Raw genomic sequence first — 13,685 nt, forward strand, 5'->3', positions numbered from 1 at the left:
AAGGCAAAACCACCACACTGGCACTGCCTGGACGTGGAATTTATCCAATGTGGACGTGCGGCACTGAAAACCAGTTTGCAGGAGCAGGCAAAATCCAAGTAATTTTTTTTTTCATTATCTTTTCATCATTAAATAAAGCATATAATAATTTCAGGTGCAGACAGACCTGGCCCTAGTAGCTTCTGTATAATGGTGCTGTACAGGAATGAATTCCTTACACTTGCAAAACACTTGTTGGATCATTGAATAATCCAAAAACATGGAGTAGGGCAAGACATTTCTGCAGTTCATCTTCACAAAACATGATGTCACTTATGTACAGACTCTTAATCCTATTCCTCCTCCTATTTTCCTTTCAAATATGTGTTTTGTATGGAGTTATCCATCAGACAGCACATTGTCAATGAGATGTGTCATTGCTGCGTGTGTATTCTGATAAAATGAACCTAATGCATATGTAAATCTGCTTTCTCAGGAAAAGTGTGCGGAAACAGATTTGACTTGAAATCTCTCACTGCAAAAAGATTTAAGATGGGTAGAGAAGAAAACGTCCCAGTTGCAAGACTGAAGAGCCGCCCTTGAGATCTGAAGTACAGGGTCCGTGGAGGGACCCCAGGAAGGGCAGGCTGCCCTGAGCAGGGCCTGGGGGCAGCAGCCACGTAACCTTGTAAGAGCGCTGGGCAGCAGCACTAATAAAATAATGCAGACGACCAGCACACGCTGCTTTCAAAATATTGTGCTGCTAGGGACTGCTGGAAAAGTGATCAAGGAGACCTCCGTGAAAAAAAAAAAACCAACCACAAATAAATCCTGATCCTGGTAACATGGATTTAGTGCTCTAATCAAATAAATCCTGATCCCGGTAACATGGATTTAGCTCTCTAATTGTTTGTGTTTTTTTAAAAAAAATATTTTTAATTTTTGTAAAGGCAAACCCATCAACTCTTTTGAATGGACTCTTACATATAACCATTTACAATAATTTGTGCAAACAGCATTTTAAGGAAAGGATTTAAAGATATCACCTGGCAAGGTGTTTTGTTGACAATAGATAGATATTAAGTGCAGTTTATTCCTGGCCAAAATTAGGCATCACTCTTCTGGCTTTGTGATCATAACAGGGGGAGGTTTATTATTATCTGAAAGAGTTTGCAAAATCACCGTAACATTAATAGACACCTTCTTAAAAGGGTAAAAATAGACCTGTAAGGATATTAACAAAAAGTTCCACTGAAATTAAAAAAACCACACCCATAAACATCCCTCTCACAAGCAACTAACTCTTACTCAAAATAACATATATAGCCAATTTAAAAACAAGCCAGCGAAGTCACAACTGATGCACAAGTGCGTATATGTATGCACCTTGCCATCCATATGGACAAATTTTGCAGGTAGAAGTACAAGGAGCTGTAAGGTGGAAGGAAATTTCCTTGTTATACCATTATGTATCTGCTGTTCTAAAAAACGGTATTTCTTAGATCCTAAACCAAAACCCAAGTTTATATGACATATCTTAAATGTTATAGACTACATATACAAAGAAAGGTTTTCTGCTTTGTAACACCATTTTCAGAAGCAGCTGATGGCTTTGTGTAAACCTGCTGCCTTTCTGGGCAGGGACGGTATCCTTTACAGAAGAAAAGTGAAAACCAACACTGCCCATTCATAAACTATTTTTATGAGAGCACAACTGTCTCTTCAGTTGGAAAGTGGAAAATATAAATACAAGACCTTTGTGATCTGAAAATATGGTAGTTTTTAAGCTGCACCTTTTAAAAGAATATCTCAAATCCTGAAAACCTTCTGCTGTAACTTGCTGCTTAAAGTAAGAAGGTGCGTTCTTCTTTACAGCAAGAGATACACTAAATCATTTGTACCACATACCTCTCAGAGTATGTTGTGCCTGAGTTCAGTGAAAGGCTTTGTTTTGGTCTCTAAGTGCTTTCTTGTTTATTTGAAATGGCAGTATTTACATCTCATAGCTTATTAACTCTAATCACCCAGTTCGGTAATTAAAAAAGGCAGAGTTGTCTACTGACATTGATCACAGTACAAAAACTCGCAGTAGAAAGAGTCTAATGAAATATTTTTGTAAATTGTAAAAAAGGATAATTATGGGAACAGAAAAAAAACCCCAAACAAACCTCTATAGTTTCCTTTAATGAATCAATATATCGTTCAATTAATGTAGTGAAGCAAAGCTGAGATCATGAAGTTTGATAAGACACTGACAAACGTATTAATGCTTTTCCAGCTTTCAAAATGACTTCATGGGATGATACCCGAGATAAACTCAATTTCTTTTTAAACAGTCACCTTTTTATATAAAGAGTTGGAAAAGGCAAAATGAGCCACTTGCTGAAAAGGGAGCGGGCAACATTCTGAAATCCATCTGCTGAAAAAGGTGACATTTCTTCATTCAAAGGAACTTTTGCTTTTAGTTGTAACCATCTGTTGATCATTTCATTTTATGAGACTATTTTTGAAATAGAAATGCTATAGATTATGACTTTTCCTCCACATATAGGATTGTTCAAATTTCAAAAGACACTATATTTGATAACTAACACTTATTACTTACTGCCCTTTACAAAACATTCTTGACAGAAGGTTAGGAACTGACATTTCCAGTTGAAAATAATGCATTGTCAAACAAGAAAATTGCAGGCTATAATTTTTAACACATGTATCTATTATTTTAAACATGAAACATTGCATCAGTTTGACGTTAATTTATATAATAGGGATAGAAAAGGATAATGCAATTTTCAGGGGCTATCTACATTTAATTAACTAGCAGCAGTCCCCTGTAACAAAAGAAAACTCCGTTACAAAATATAAAGCCTGTTTGTACACCTTCTATCATGCATTATTGAAACACACAATGTCATTATATGAAATAATAAGTGCTTAAATAGAGTTAGCAACTAATAAATGCAGACACAAAACTTTCATAAAAGTTTGTAAATACAGTATTGTATGGAAATTCTGATGCATATTAGCTCTCATATGCACTGTAAAATGTTTTATTATGAAAAAAGTGGGTAAGATACTTATCTTTTAAATTGGAGTTTAATATTTTATTAGTGCCAGGCACATAATTCTCATCAAATGGCAGGAAACTCTTTTTTGTATGGATATAAATGTCTAGAGTTTAATATTTCAAAGATAAGTACCTACTACTGCATCTATCACACTGCAGCTTAATGGAATTTACTTTTTCTTAAATATTTATACTGTATGTGTGTTTGGTTGTCAAATGATTGTATAACTACTGAGGTAGAACTGACAAGCTGGGCAACAATCTTTTGAATTCTTATTTTTCAGATTTGAATGTTTAAAATCTTGACTACTATAAGGAATACAGGATTTGAGTAATTTCAAACATGCAATTTGCTTGGAAAAATAGTATTCTATAATTGACAAACAAACAAAAAGTTCTTCTAAGTGAGCCCTAGATTGCAGAAATTGTCTGACTTTCCCCAAACAAATTACATTTAAAGAAAACCAGAATGACATTAGTGAGAAATATTTCCTGAGAATCCAAAATACACAGTAGTGAGCAAATTAAACTGAGACCAGTCTCTGATATTTCCAGTGTAATGTACAGAGAGCATCATTCAGGTTCTGCAATACTGCAAACTATTTCATCAGTTCTGAGAAATGCTTTCTGATCCATGCTGATACAATTACCTAGCCTTTATTGGCAATTTAGACCTGCTTTTAGGGACATTTTAGAGCAAATGATGTTTTCTTGATATTTTAAAAAAGCAGCACTATTTGCTATACCTTTGGGATAAGGTAGAAATGGAGTTAGAGGCTCATTAAATATCTGATTGGTACAATGTGGGTTTTGTTACTGTGGACTAAACTACCAAAAATGAAGATATGTTCCTGGAGGTTCTGTTTCCCCTTGCAATCAAACAGTGTTCTTATTTGGAGTATTTTTGTAAAATATCAGCTGGCAGTTACTACTACTGTACTACTTACAAGAGCCTTAAAATCTGCCTATTAATTGAAAGATTTTGAAACTTACCTAATAATTTTTTAATATGAGCATGTGTGAAGGGCACACCACATCTTTCTTTGTTCTTGTAAAAACGTGATGTCCAGACTATGACCATGTGAGCCTGAATTCCTTTTGATGTTTCTGTAAATAGAAAAAAGTGAAGCAGCTACAGAGATGAAAAAAAACTAAAATGAGATACCCTGAAATGTTTTTTATGCAGGGGTTTAACTGAAATGACATCTAAAACTAGACAACAGTTTACTGAAAGACACAAAGACCAAAAGCTCCTACCGGTTTGTCTTGCAACCGGTATAGCTTTAGCTTAAAGACAGCAGCAGTAGCCTTAAATTTTAGAGTTGAATTAAAAACCTGCTTTCCTGAGCACTGGAAAAGCTGGTAAATTAGGTCCTCTTGCTCTGATTACTTACAATAGCATATACAGTCAAAAGTAGACTCAAAAGTTCTATCAGCTAATGTTGCTTTGATATTTTCAACTGTTTTCAATTTTCCTTCTGCTCTTGGAAAATTCACATGAGTGTTTCTGAGTTCTCTATATTACACAGCTATTTTTATGCCATATTGGTCTGAGTAAATAACATACAGGAAAGTGCGATAAATCAGGAGCATACCATTGTGATAAATAAAAGCTGATAATTTAAAACTCTTTTAGCTAGAAGTGAGGTGCCTCGTGAGAATACTAGTGTGGTAAATAAAATCTGTTAATTTAAATCTTTTAAAATAATACTTGCTGCCGTTAGCATCCAATGCACAGTGCAGCAAGACACTTATTAAGCAGCCCTGTCGAGGAGAGGATTGCATCACTGCCAGCGACAGGGAGGAAACTCACACTGCCAGTTTCTCCAACGAGATGGGGAAAACTCTGCAAAACCTTCCATGGCTGACACACACAAGCCATTTGGTGTGAACAAACGTATAAGCAACTTGATTGAACTTGAAGTCACAGGTATTTGTGACCGCACGATGCTACAGTCACAGTCCCCACCGCTGACACTAGTTTGCAGTAAGGCAAGCTGTGCTGTGGCTCAGTTTTAAAGCAAAGTCTGTTCAGCTCTTTCACTCGGAGCGGTTAATGGTCAGGCAGGGAAATTATCTGAAAATCACTATTCTGAATCAAACACATGCACCAGATTAAGAAAGATTTTAAAGCCCCCATTTCAGAAAACCAGCTAGACATCTCATTGCTGAAACATCAGGTTTGCCCTTGCACTGCCCGTTGAATATTTGCTAGCTGTAAGAGAACAAGCAGCTGGAAAACCCAATGCGGTTGCATCACTGTGGGGGGACAAAGACAAGCGCCCCCCCCAAAAAAGGGCAAAAGAATAATAATCCTGCCAGAAATGCAGCCCTACCACATTGCTGGGGAAGTTGGGGGGCTGGTTGGCCCCAGGGGCACGACGTGCTCCCTTGCCCTGCGCAGAGAGAAGCCCCCAGCCTCCTCCTCCCCAAAAGGCAAAGCCAGACCAACAGTCGCACGTCTTTCATTTGTCCCTATCACTTCCCCTAAGAAAATATCACCTGTTGCCATCACATTTAAACAGCTGGTGCCCAAGGCTTTGTGCTTCAACGGCCTCCCTCCGCGAGCCCCCTGCCTGCCTGTGCCTACTGTAGGGTGCGATAAGGGCTCTGTGGACATGCCCGGCTAATTTCCCTGGCACAGGGCTCGTGTTCTGAAGCCACAGCCTTGCTGCTGTCTGAGAGGAATTCAGGGAGAATTAAAGGACTCTTCTGAAACACCATGTGCCCGTGCCTGCCCCATAGGTTATCATTTGCACTCTTACAAACAGTCTAATGTGCAGGTGATTACTGCTTTGGTTGCCTGGCCAAGTGCAGGGATACCCATAAGGAAGCAAGGATACAAAGCTTAAGATCATACACTAGGCAAAATATTGAGGTTTGGTGTGGGTTTCTTTTTTAAATAAAGACTGAAAAGTGAAACAAAAACATGGGCTGTCAAGCACAGAAAAATGTAACCTGTTGGGAATGAGCTCGGCACTGGCCAGTTCAGCAGGCTCATCCAGTGGTGTGGAGGGCTGCCAGATCCAGGACGTTCTGCCTATCCTAAACAAAACTTGGAGAAAGTTGGTATGAGGTATTACCTTTTAACTCTGAATTTTTGGAATTAACAAGTTTTTGTTCTCTTTAAGGAAAAAACAAACAAACAAACAAACAAAAAACCCCAAACACCAAACAGCAACAATCAACAAACTTCATAGTCGTGCCTGTATTTCACATTCAGTGCCCATTAGTCATACTGGCAGGAGAACAACTACAGGTGCAATTTTTAAAAATGCTAGTGGATAACTAAGGAAATAGCAGTGGCCGACCACGCTAGCTATCTTGTGGAAAAAGCTTGGAATTTGGCAGTGATGGACAGTGCATTCTAGGAGGAAGCTGATCCTGCAAGTGCACATGAGCAAAAGATCTAAATCTCCGCTATTCACGCTTATTCCACTTAGTCACAACTAAGCTGGAGGAAGGAAGTTTTCTACATGCTGCACTGAGAGAGAAATGAGCTGGAAATCCCAGTACAAGATGCACAGTGCGTCTGTGACCAGACATATGGACAACCTGTTTTTTCCCCTGTGCTTTTAGGCAAAGGACATTCAGAGGAGCAATGCCACAGGGACTGAGATCACAGGGATCGATGGTGCCTGCCCCAAGAGCACAGAAATTATCTCATGTGCTGGGCTCCAGAAAAGGACCGGAGGACTCAGCAGCCCTGTCTGCCTGTGCCAGGGTGTTCCTGCCTTGGAGGAGCATAAATATTGTGACCATATCTGAGGACCACACAGTTTCCACCAGCATCTCTGCAGATCAGGGGCATCATTGCTATAATCAGCAGTCAGCCTGCCTCGCTGAGCAGATACTAGACCACTGCCACAGCAAAGTTCAACACAGTTTGGAGACAAAACTGATAGAATAATTGCTGCAATGCCATACGGCATCTGTATTAACATGAGCAAATTATTTTGGTAGGGATTCAATTTCATAAATGTGGCTTCAAAGGCTGTTCCATGAGCACGATAATGCTTTTTTCCTTCTCACCAAAATGAATAAAAACTTTATGATAGGTTCAGCACAGTACTTAAGTATTTGTTTTGTTAATTTCTTAAGACAAATTGGATTCCCAGTAAACACAAAACTTGGACAGCTGCATTAAGCAAGCAGTGGGGAAGCAATCTCATAATGATTATCATGCAGAAGCACACTACAGAAGAATTCCCAGAATTTCATCCAAACTGTTATTTGCTCTATTATAAACCTTCTATAAAACCCAATATAAAAATTCCTGAAGGAAGAGAAAGCATTTTTAAATATTTGCAAATACCCTCCAATGATTAAAGGAATATGTGAAAGATGAGATGTTAACGAATGACAACAGAATTAGGAATACGGTCTTTCTCCTTATTTTATTGCACTGAGAGGGAATCAGAGCAATGTAACCGTTTTCCTTCCAGCTGAAAGTCAGTGAGGCCCGACCACCCAGCTTCGGATCATGAACCCTGCAGGGCAGTCTTGCCACAGGTCCCACATGAGCTGATCTGGAGGGCTCGACCCCGAGGTAGGTCACAGTCACCCGGTGAGGCTCTGAGACTTCAGCCATCAATAGGCATTGGGGTGAAAATATCAGAAGTCCTAGTCTTGTGGTTTCAATGGATATGAGCATGTGGGACTAACGAATCTCAATACCAGCCCGTTGTACCTAGGATTTTGCATAAGGATATTTGTCCACGTTTGGATCTAAATGTCTTTACCTGTGGCCACAGGGCAGGGGGGGCAGGATGGGTTAACACTTGCCTGATGTTCTCACCAAGCGCGCAGGTACTGCTGTACAGACCTGCACTGCCACGTCTGGACAGCAACCCCCTCACCTGTTGTTTCTTACCTTTTGCACAGAATTTGTCTTTCAGAAACAAAATAGCTGTGCACAGCAATTTTCATAACACTTTCAAGGGGACTCGTAAGCTTTCTGCAGTGATATATGAACTCACTCCCCTTGGTGCTGCCAGGAGGGAGGTCAGCAAGGAAACATCCCATACACCTGATTGGGTTAGAACATCCACAACTCTAATTATCATTTATTTAACCTTGAAAAAAAAATCCCATTGTAAAGCAGAATATTATTTACAAATTTTTAAAATAAAATCTGTCATCCCATGCAGCAGCCCTTTGTGGGTTTAGCAGCTAAGGCAGGCTCCCGGGAAGCAGGGGTTTGGGATCTTTCCAACCAAAAAGATTCAGCCAAAACCCTGAAATCTCTCTTCTGTGAGCAACTAATTAGACTTTGACAAGTCTTACAGCCATTAACATCCCTCCACAGGCCTCTGCAGGACATGTTTGCACATGCAACGCTATTTTGGTGAGCCCCACAGCCCCTGGGAAGGGCGGGCAGTGTCCGTGCAAGGCGGCAGCCCCCGGCCGTGCCTCGGGCAGCGCAAAGCCAGTGCTAATGAAGTGGCCTCCCAGAAGAGCTGCTTGGCATGGGTGCAACACCATACTGACACTTCTCCATGGCCAAAGATGTCACCTAGGATAGCTCAATGAATTTTGTAACTTGCCTCTTCAACATTTTTCTCTTGTTGTTCTGCCTATACAGTCCTATTCTGCCCTAACCCCGGTGCTGATCTGAAGACCACCAATACATCCCTCCTCCTTGCTTTTGCTCCCCCCAGTGATCACTGCCAAATGGGCTGCTACAAGCTCTTGGAAAACAGGCAGTGTCCTGCTCTCATAGTCCCTTGCCTATGCAGAGGCTGGACAAGGACTCCACAAGCCACTACCAAACAGCTTCACCAACCTAATACACCTATCAACCTCGAGACACCCAGCTGACAGCTGAAGATGCAATTTTCAACCTATTCACTGTTTTATGGCAGACGATCTTCTGAGGGGGCTGGTTGTGGAGCTCATACTCTTTCCTTGAGCATTTAGGAGCACCAGCCACCTCATGGACATGACATCCAACCACAGTCAGCAGCAGAGGTAACTGTCCGTAGGGTGTGGAGCACTCCTGCAAATCCCACACTATGCTCATGTGCAGACCCTATAAAATATAATCCTAATTTTCTGCATATTCATATGTGGAAGAGAAAAAAAATCTCATTTCTACCAGCACAGTAAAACACACCCATCTTTTTACAGAGGATGCCACAGCTACTAATGAGGTTCCATGTTTCTCAGTTCAGGAAAGCAGATGTTTCTGTGGGCCAGCAAAAAAAAACAGGTCAGCAAAGTGAATGTCCTGCACTCTACCTCCATGCTGTCAGGGATGGAGAAGAAGGGCAAAGTCTTTGCGACGACCACAGAATAAATCCAGGGCAATGCCATCAAGTTAATAACCACCAAAAATTATGCAAGCAGTATACTCATTTACCCACAGGTTAGAAGTGTCTACTGCTGTTTCATTAAATAGTAATTCTTGTAAATTTGAAAGCATAACTGTAATCAACCCTAAGGGCATGGTGTTTCTATTGTCACTGTCACTAAACCACCATACTTATTCCTGTGTGGTACAAGGTATATTTGATTTACTCACTTATATGCAACTTTACCTTCTGATGGATTTATAACAAAAGTTAAGGAGATCTTGCTGCCTCCTAGGCATGATTTTGTACCTGAAGACCTGCACCAAGGCAGGAGGGTCCCACGGTGTTTCAAGCAGGGACACGCACGGGGGCTGCTCTCCTCCACGGCTTTGGGAGACCCTGCTGCCAGCTGGGAAAACACGCAGTTTTGGAAACAGTAAACCCCCTGAAGAGTGTTACCAGGAATAGAGACACTTAAAAAACACCTGACAGCTCTGCAGCCGCAGCGTTTTAAGTGTTGGGTCTGATTCATAGTTGGGGTTTATGCCTCGTTCAAGCTGATGAAATTTTCTTCATTTTAGTAAAGTCATACTACAATAAAACGGGAATACTAGACAGATTAATCCAATCAATAACTCTTCTTAAAAGTAGCAGCATTTGCCCCCACACTGCTGCCTTTTATTTATTGTTTTATTTATTTATTTATTTTTACTATAAGTATGACTTAAAAAACCAGTATGTAATTTTCACCCCTGGATCCCTAGAGTACTACCTGTCTTCTCTGTATGTATTTTTAAGACAGTAAACGCTACAGACTGAAACTGTCCGTACATGTTCTCAAACACACAGTACTGAGCCAATTGTCAAGAGTAACCAAATAAATGAACAAATAATAACAACCTTAGTGATACTAGCTCATATTTACACTGAACTATTATTTCAAATGATGTTTGATGTTTGCTACTATACGACTATGGATTTATACGTATTGTAACATGCAATAAAAACTAATGTCAAAGAATAAAGGGAAATACAGCAGAGATGATGCATTTTTCCACCTGAGTAAAAAGTCTCCAGACTTGCAAATGCTAAAGTGAAAAGTGTGTAAAGTAACATAAGAAATGAAAATGAAATGGGGAAATCTCATTTGTGCCTTCCCTCTATCAATGAAGTTTTCTTACTGTTCGGGGATGTATTAGTCATCAGTGAAAACTGATCTTGTATTTGAAATAGAAATAAAGGAAACTTACCATTAATGTAAAATGACAGTGGTTTTAATCTCTAAAATATACTGAAAATAGAAAAAAAAAATATTTTGCACAATCCACCAGAATTGTGTGTCTGGCAGCCAAAAGGATATAGGATATAGCCAACATCGACAAGTACTCCATGAGGCACCGGTTTCCTGGGAAAGTATAGTGCCAGATCACTGTGCGTGCTGCCTCCATCTAGAATGCTTTCTTTCCGTGGAGTCGTAGGCACCTAGTATTTTAAATTCCTCGCACCGCATCAGGGTTATGGTACTATGTTACAAAGTTATTCAGAAACCTGATTGGCCATGTTCCTGCAATACATTTTCCTAACCCCAAGATAAAGATCCATGCATCTCTTTACCCTTTAAACAAAAAAGCTATTGTAATAGCATGTAGTGTGATGCATGGCATGAATACCAAAACATGTACATGCACTGCTAAACTGTTTAAGTATGGAAGAAGTAGTGTCTAATAGCATCAGGAAATTGAAATTTAAAAATTTTTCTCACTCACTTATTTGATGAGAACTGGGCTGCTGACAGGTGAAGCAGAAAGTCATTTTTCAAGTTAAATGCCAAGTGGTTATATAGCATAATATTCAGTCAAAATTAACCACCTCACTGCTGCATTGACATACAGCGTATTTAATGGCAACGGTTTCCGCAAAGAAAACTATAGACCTTGGGGAGTTCTAAGAAAATGGAAAGAAAATCTTACTAATACTTCAGTTACTTGCTTGAAACAAAGAACGATAGTGTGCTCTACCTCATGGCAGAGAGAACAAAACATAACTATTTGTCAAAATTATAAACATAATTTTTTAGACTCTTCCACATGCAGATTGCATGTTTTAAGTCATCAGATGCACATACCTGATTTATGAACCAGTTTGGATCCACAACACAATTTAGGGATGGAAGAAGGGCTTTTTGGTGCATTTCAAAAAGTTCTTTGCAGTATCTCAGGCTTGCTCTCAGGGTCATGGTCCTGCAAAATGACATCTATAAGCTTTTTGGACTCTTACTACCATCTCTGAGGACTTTACACAGCTCAGCTTCAAGACTACGGATTGAAAATACAAATCTCTCTGCAGTGGGACCTTTGATTCAATTTTCTGGATTTAATCTGGATTTAATTTTTAAAGTGCAAACCAGTAAAATATACTTTGTGTTCTGAATGCCTCTGGAAGTTACTGTAAATTGAGTGCATGACACAGCCAGCCCTTAACCCTGAAACAGGCACACTGGTTGAGGGAATATGCTCTCTAACTGTGGGGTTTCGGGTTTGGTTTTTTTTTGGTTTTACTTGCTTGTTTTTCAAAGCATAGTAACTATTCCTTGCATGCAAAACCTTCTTACTGGAATCAGCTACAAGGAACTACATTTGTTCTCTTTATGCCAAAAAACCCTGACCCATACAAAGAAAGCTTTATTGGTCAAATAATCAGAGTACCTAAAGAAGTAAATTCAGAGATAAAGGAAGCATAAGAGAGCAGTAAATAGACTTTTTAAATAAGAATAAACTCCTATGTGTAATAGTGTAATAGCAAAACAGAGGCAAAGGCAGGCAGTGGCACACTAAAAAAATGTATTTACTTCTTTTGCTAGCTGTTCCTCATAAAAATTTACACTACAGGTGGTAAAATTATAAGGGAACAGAGCAGAAAAGAACAGCGAAGAAATGAGCTCGGGTGGGATTTCCAGCTTTTCGAGAACATTTAAGTTGTATTTGGATTTTCCTCCCCAGTGCCTCACTGGGCCAGGCAGGGACCCCAGGATGCTCTCCCACCACCCCTGCTTTGGATGGAGGCTGGGGGTGAGCCCCCATGGGCAAGCCCCCAGCGGTCGCTCCTGGGGAGCTGGTCAGCGGGAAGCGACCCAGGAAGGGATGGACACAGCACGTGGGGTTTGGTGTTAATTCTTGTGCCTCTAATGGGAGGAACGATGAACTTACAGCAGCCGGGCTGCCGGGAGGCCCGGGGAGCAATGGCAATGTCTTGAGGATAAGCAGAGCAGGAAAAATCAGAGATCTAACCCAAAGAAAGTCCTCTGAATCAAAGGCAGAGACAAACTCTTAAGGCCAAAGATCTGCCTGTCCCTTCTCATCAGTGAAGTCAGGCTTCATAAATAAGTATATTGTGAAGGGAGATTATTAAAGAGAAAAGCATAGATGGCTTTTTGTATATATCAAAATTCTTGCTTTCGCCTTGACAGGATCAAGCAAATAATTCCTCAAAAAGTCACAGAGCTATTCAACAGGTGAACAGCTGCCAAGACAATTTGAAAACTCTACATTGTGGTCCATCATGTAACTCATGTTTGCTCAGTAAATATTATTCTCTTGGGACATCTCATGCAGAGAAACAGATGCCAGTTGATGACCCAACCTTTTCCCGGTCTTTCACTATTGTTTATGTAAAAGAAATACAGGTAGATATTTATAAATAGAAATTACTCAAATCTCACCAAAGTGATGTTTCCTTATGTTCCACTTCTCTTCTGTGCAATATATCTGAGGTTTTGCTGGTTGAACTCCAGGGAGGGGGGGGGCGGGGAAGAAAGATTGTAGTTAATGTGTATGAAACTACCTCTAGGATTTATGGGGTATGAGAAGGGTAAAAACCATAGATTTGTATAATTTTTACTAGAAAAAGATGTATTGAGCTGGCAGCAGCAGAGAGATGAAGGGAAATCATGAAATTCTTCATAGTATTATATGAAAATTGTCAAAGTGTTGGGATGCCCTAATCATCCATGAGCCAGCTGAAAATAAAGTGTGTTTATACAGGAATTTTTCAGCATCTTTGGACAGTAGCTTAGCTTTGTTATAAGCCGTAATGTTCTGCAAAATAATGTTTATTTTATCTTGTCATAGAATACAGTAATAAAAGAATTGTAAATGTATCTTATTTATCAGTGTGTCTGCATGTTTGGGTTATCACAGGAGACATGGGTTGTTTTTCCTTGAAGGAACTGAAATGTCTGGTGGTTACTTTAGATGAAAACAGGAGCAACAAAAAGCACTACAGAGATATTCCTCTTGGTCGTTGAATGTGATGCTTCTTACCAATTATCTCTTATACACAGTTATTAG

This window comes from Falco biarmicus, chromosome 15 (genome assembly GCF_023638135.1).
Source record: "Falco biarmicus isolate bFalBia1 chromosome 15, bFalBia1.pri, whole genome shotgun sequence".
NCBI lineage: Eukaryota > Metazoa > Chordata > Aves > Falconiformes > Falconidae > Falco > Falco biarmicus.